Raw genomic sequence first — 6000 nt, 5'->3', positions numbered from 1 at the left:
CAACTGACAAAGACAAGGTGGGTGTGGTTACTGTAATGGACAGCAGAGTCAAAGCAGTAATCAGAATAATTTGACTCATATGGAATTACGGCATTGGCTACTTAGTCCTGGTGTCCCTAGGAGTGGAATAGAGAGGAAATCTATTAAAGATTTAGTAGCTCTGTACAAGCAGAAGAATTCTAGGTCAAGCGAACAGTAGTATAACTTGGATCGCCAGAACAGAAAGTCAGGTTCCCTCAATCAATTCCCTGATATGAGTGAGTTTACAGGATTACAACCCCATGGATGAAGGGGAGGCCGGGTCCCCTTGAGGAAGGACCCCACTACGTTGCCAAAAATTTTTACTGTTAAGCTTTCTCCCAGCTTTCCCTAAAGGGATTTGCAGCCTTTTCTGAGAGTGACTGTTCATCAGGGAAAAGGAAATAATCAGACTTTTCAGGGACTACTAGATACTGGCTCTGAACTGACACTAATTCCAGGAGACCCAAAATGTCACTGTGGCCCACCAGTCAGAGTGGGGGCTTATGAAGGTCAGGTTATTAATGGAGTCTTAGCTCATGTTCATCTCATAGTAGGTCCAGTGGGTCACTGAACCCAGCCTGTAGTGATTTCCCCAGTTCCAGAATGCATAATTGGAATACATATACTCAGCAACTGGCAGAACCCCCACGCTGGGTCTCTGACAAGTGGAGTAAGGGCTGTGAAGGTAGGAAAAGACAAGTGGAGGCCACTAGAACTGCCCCTACCTAGGAAAATAGTAAACCAAAAGCAATACCACATTCCTGGAGGGATTGCAGAGATTACTGCCACCATCAAGGACTTGAAGGATGCAGGGGTGGTGATTCCCACCACATCCCCAATCAACTCGCCTATTTTGCCTATGCACAGAACAGATGGATCTTGGAGAATGACAGTGGACTATTGAACACTTAACCAGGTGGTGACTCCAATTGCAGCTGCTGTTCCAGATATGGTTTCATTACTTAAGCAAATTAATACATGTCCTGGTACCCGGTATGCAGCTATTGATCTGGCTCATGCCTTTTTCTCCGTACCTGTTTTGAAGGACCACCAGAATCAGTTTGCCTTCAGCTGGCAAGGCCAGCAATATACCTTCAGTGCCCTACTTCAGAGGTATATCACTTCTCCAGCCCTATGACATAACTTAGTCCACAGGGACCTTGATCTCCTTTCCCTTTCACAAGACGTCACACTGGTCCATTACACTGATGACAGTCTGCTGATTGGACCTAGTAAGAAAGAAGTGTCAATGACTCCAGATTTATTGGTAAAACATTTGTGTGTTAGAGGGTGGGAAATTAATCCTACAAAAATTCAGATGCCTTCTACCTCAGTGAAATTTCTAGGGGTCCAGTAGTGTGTGGCATGTTGAAATATTCCTTCTAAAGTGAAAGATAAGTTATTGCATCTGGTCCCTTCCACATCTAAAAAGAGGCACAATGCTTAGCGGGCCTCTTTGGATTTTGGAGGCAACATAGCCCTCATTTGGGTGTCTATTTATTAAGTGACTCAAAAAGCTGCTAGTTTTGAGTGGGGCCTAGAGCAAGAGACAGCTCTGCAACAGGTTCAGGCTACCATGCAAGTGGCTCTGCCACTCGGGCTATACGATCTGGATGATCCAATGGTGCTTGAAGTGTCAGTGGCAGAAAGAGATGCTGTTTGGAGTCTTTGGCAGACTTTGGTGAATCACAGCACAGACCTTTATGATTTTGGAGCAAAGCCCTGCCATCCTCTGCAGAGAACTACTCTTTTGACAAACAGCTTTTGGCTTATTACTGGGCCTTAGTTGAGACTGAATGCTTAACCTTGGGCCATCAAGTCACCATGAGACCTGAGCTGCCCATCATGTACTGGGTGTTGTCTGACCCACAGAGCCATAAAGTTGAACATGCACAGCAGCACTGCATCATTAAATGGAAGTGGTATATATGAGATTGAGCCCGAGAAGGACGTGAAGGCACAAGTTGCATGAGGAAGTGGCCCAAATGCCCATGGTCTCCACTCCTGTCATATTACCTTCCATCTCCCACTCTGCATCTATGGCTTCATGGGGAGTTTCTTATGATTGGTTGACTGAGGAAGAGAAAACCCATGCCTGGTTTACAGATGGTTCTGCGCGATACACAGGCGCCACTCGAAAGTGGACTGCAGCAGCACTACAGCCCCTTGCTGGGACCTCCCTGAAGGATAGTGGTGAAGGGAAATCCTCCCAATGGGCAGAACTTCGAGCAGCGCATCTGGTTTTTCACTGTGCTTGGAATGATAGATGGCCAGATGTGTGATTGTATACTGATTTCATGGGCTGTGGCCAATTGTTTGGCTGGATTGTCAGGGACTTGGAAAGAATACGATTGTAAAATTGGAGACGAGGAGGTATGGGGAAGAAGTACATGGATAGACCTCTCTGAATGAGCCAAAGAGGTGAAGATACTTGCATCTCATGTGAATGCTCACCAAAGGGTGACCTCAGCAGAAGAGGATTTTAATAGTCAAGTGGGTAGGATGATGCATTCTGTGGAAACCAGTCATCCTCTTTCCCCAGCCACTCTTGTCACTGCCCAAAGGGCTCATGAACAAAGTGCCCATGTGTCATGGATTGAGTTGTGTCCCCCAAAAATATGTGCATCAATTTGGCTAGGCCATGATTCCCAGTATTGTGTGATTTCTACCATTTTGTCATCTGATGTGATTTTCCTCTGTGTTGTAAATCCTATCACTATGATGTTAACGAGATGGATTAGAGGCAGTTATGTTGATAAGATCTACAAGATTAGATTGTATTTTAAGCCCATCTCTTTTGAGATATAAAAGAGAGAAGCAAGCAGAGAGACAGGGGGACCTCATACCACCAAGAAAGCAGCGCCAGGAGCAGAGCACGTCCTTTGGACCCAAGGTTCCTGCGCTGAGAAGCTCGTAGTCTAGGGGAAGACTGATGACAAGGACCTTCCTCCAAAGCCAACAGAGACAGAAAGCCTTCCCCTGGAGCTGATACCCTGCATTTGGACTTCTAACCTACTAGACTGTGAGAGAATAAACTTCTGTTTGTTAAAGCCAACCACTTGTGGTATTTCTGTTAAAGCAGCACTAGATGACTAAGACAATAACTGAAACACCATGATAGCAGGGATGGAGGTTACGCATGGGCTCAGCAACATGGATTTCCAGTCACCAAGGCTGACTTGGCTACAGCTGCTGCTGAGTGCCCAATCTGCCAGCAGCAGAGATCAACACTGAGTCCCCGATATGGCACCATTCCTTGAGGTGATCAGCCAGCAGCCTGATGGCAAATTGATTACATTGGACCACTTCCATCATGGAAAGGGAAGTGTTTTGTTCCTACTTGAATAGACAGTGACTCTGGATATAGATTTACCTTCCCTGCATGCAATGTTTCTGCTAAAACTACCATCCGTGGACTCACAGAATGCCTTATCCACCATCACGGTATCCCACACAGCATCATCTCAGATCAATGGACTCACTTCAAACCAAATAAAGTGTGGCACTGGGCCCATACTCATGGAATTCACTGGTCTTACCACGTGCCCCATCGTCCTGAAGCAGTTGGCTTGATAGAATGATGGAATGGCCTTCTAAAGACACAATTACAGTGCCAGGTAGGTGGCAATACCTTGCAGGGTTGGGGCAATGTTCTCCCAGATGCTGTATAGGCTCTAAACCAGTGTCCAATAAGCGGTGCTGTTTCTCCCATAGCCAAGATTCATGGCCCAGGAATCAACGGGTGGAAATGGGAGTGACACCACTTACTATTACCCCTACTGACCTGCTCACAAAATGTTTGATTCCTGTCCCAGCAATCCTATGCTCTGTGGGTCTAGAGGTCTTATCCCGTCATGGATTGAATTGTGTCCCCAAAAAATCTGTCAACTTGGCTAGGTCATGATTCCCAGTACTATATGCTTCTCTGCCATTTTGTAATCTGGTGTGACTTCCCTATGTGTTGTATATTCTATCACTATGATATAATAAGATGGATTAGTGGCAGTTATAGTGATGAGGTCTATAAAATTAGATAGTGTCTTAAGCCACTCTCTTTTGAGATATAAGAGAAGTGAACAGAGAGACACGGGAACCTCATACCACCAAGAAAGCAGTGCCAGGAGCAGAGCAGGTCCTTTGGACCAGAGGTTCCTGGGCTGAGATGCTCCCAGACCAAGGTAAGACCGATGCATCACAAGAACCTTCCTCCAGAGCTGAGAGAGAGAGAAAGCATTCTGCTGGACCTGATGCCCTGAATTTGGACTGTAGCCTACTAGACTGTGAGAAAATAAATTTCTCTTTGTTAACGCCATCCACTTGTGGTATTTCTGTTACAGCGGCACTAAATGACTAAGATAGCCCCTAGTGGAGGAATGCTCCCACCTGGAAACATATCACTGATTTTATTGAACTGGAAGTTAAGAATTCCACCTGGCCACTTTCGGCTCCTTACACTTCTGGACCAATAAGCAAAGGAGTTACCATATTGGCTGATGTGACTGATCCTGATTACCAAGAGGAAACTGGATTGATTTTACATAATGGAGGTACAGAAGAATACATCTGGAATGCAGGAGAACCCTTAGGGCATCTTTTAGTACTACCATGTCCTGTGATTAAAGTCAATGGAAAACTATAGCAACCCAGTTCTGACATGACAACTAATGGCCCAGACCCTTCAGGAATGAAGGTTTGGGTCACCCTACCAGGCCAAGAACCACAACAAGCCGAGGTGGTTGATGAGGACAAAGGGAATATGAAATGGGTAGTGGAAGAAGGTAGTTCTAAACACCAGTTATGACCATGTGACCAGTTGCAGAAACAAGAAGTGTAATTGTTATATTTCTTCCTTTTATGGGTGCATCAAATATTTTTGTTTTCTTCACTTGGCTAGTGCATTTTTGATTATGCATGTGCTACTTGTATCATGTTAGATGCAAGTACTACTTTATATAATTGTCTTTATTCAGAGATTATGTATGGTTTAAGAAGATGTGTACAGGTGTCAAGTTAACAAGGGGGTGGACTGTGATCATTAACATGTGTCAGCTTGGCTGGGCCATGATTCTCAGTGGTCTGGCAGTTATGATGTAGTTTGGGAGTCATACGATGTAAAAACTTCCATGATGAGATTTGATATCATGTGATCACCTCCGTGATGCGATCTGCTGTGAGCAGCCTATCAGCTGAAAGATGTTTCCTTGAGGTTGTGGCCTGCATCCAATACAGGCGAACTTTCTGGAAATGCTCATGGGATTTTGCTCACTCTGGATCCTGCAGCTGGCTCCTGTTCATCTGACCTCTGGTTCTTAGGACTTGAGCTAGCAGCTTACCTGCCGATCTTGGGATTCGTCAGCCTCCACAGTCTGTGAGCCAGTGGCCTGCCAGCTTACCTGATGTTGGGATCTGTCGGCCTCTGCAGCCTGTGAGCCAGAGGCCTGTTGTCTAACTTGCCATTCTTGGGTTCACCAGCCCCTGCAGCAACATGAGTCAGGAGAAGCCTCCAGCCTGACCCACGGACTTGAGACTTTCTAGCCCCTACAACCCTGTGATCCATTTCCTTGATCTCTCTCCCTGTCTCTGTTATGTAGATGCTTCACTGGCTTTGCTTTCCTAGAGAATTCAGCCTAAGACACCAAAGGGGAGAAAGGAAGAAAAGAGTGTGAAGAGTATTTGAGGAAGAAGGAACAGTATGGGAATCTACATTACTAATACCCTGGACATAGGATAATGCCAAATAAATGTGGGTTTGACCAAGTTTGGAGTTTTGTGTTGTCTCAAACATCCCAAGGTCAAAGTCATTTTATAAAATGACTTTTATAAAATGACTTTGGCTAAATAGTTGGGCCAATTAATTTATCTTTTTTGAAAGGCTTTTAAAATATTGGCAATAGCTATTTTTGTTAAAGATATTGGCATACTGTCATTCTTTTAAAAAAGCATTTTCAGAGAATGAGGGTGGCCAGATGACAGGACTTG

The sequence above is a fragment of the Trichechus manatus genome, unplaced genomic scaffold (assembly GCF_000243295.1).
Source record: "Trichechus manatus latirostris isolate Lorelei unplaced genomic scaffold, TriManLat1.0 scaffold00058, whole genome shotgun sequence".
NCBI classification, from domain to species: Eukaryota; Metazoa; Chordata; class Mammalia; order Sirenia; family Trichechidae; genus Trichechus; species Trichechus manatus.
This window is presented reverse-complemented; position numbering follows the sequence as displayed.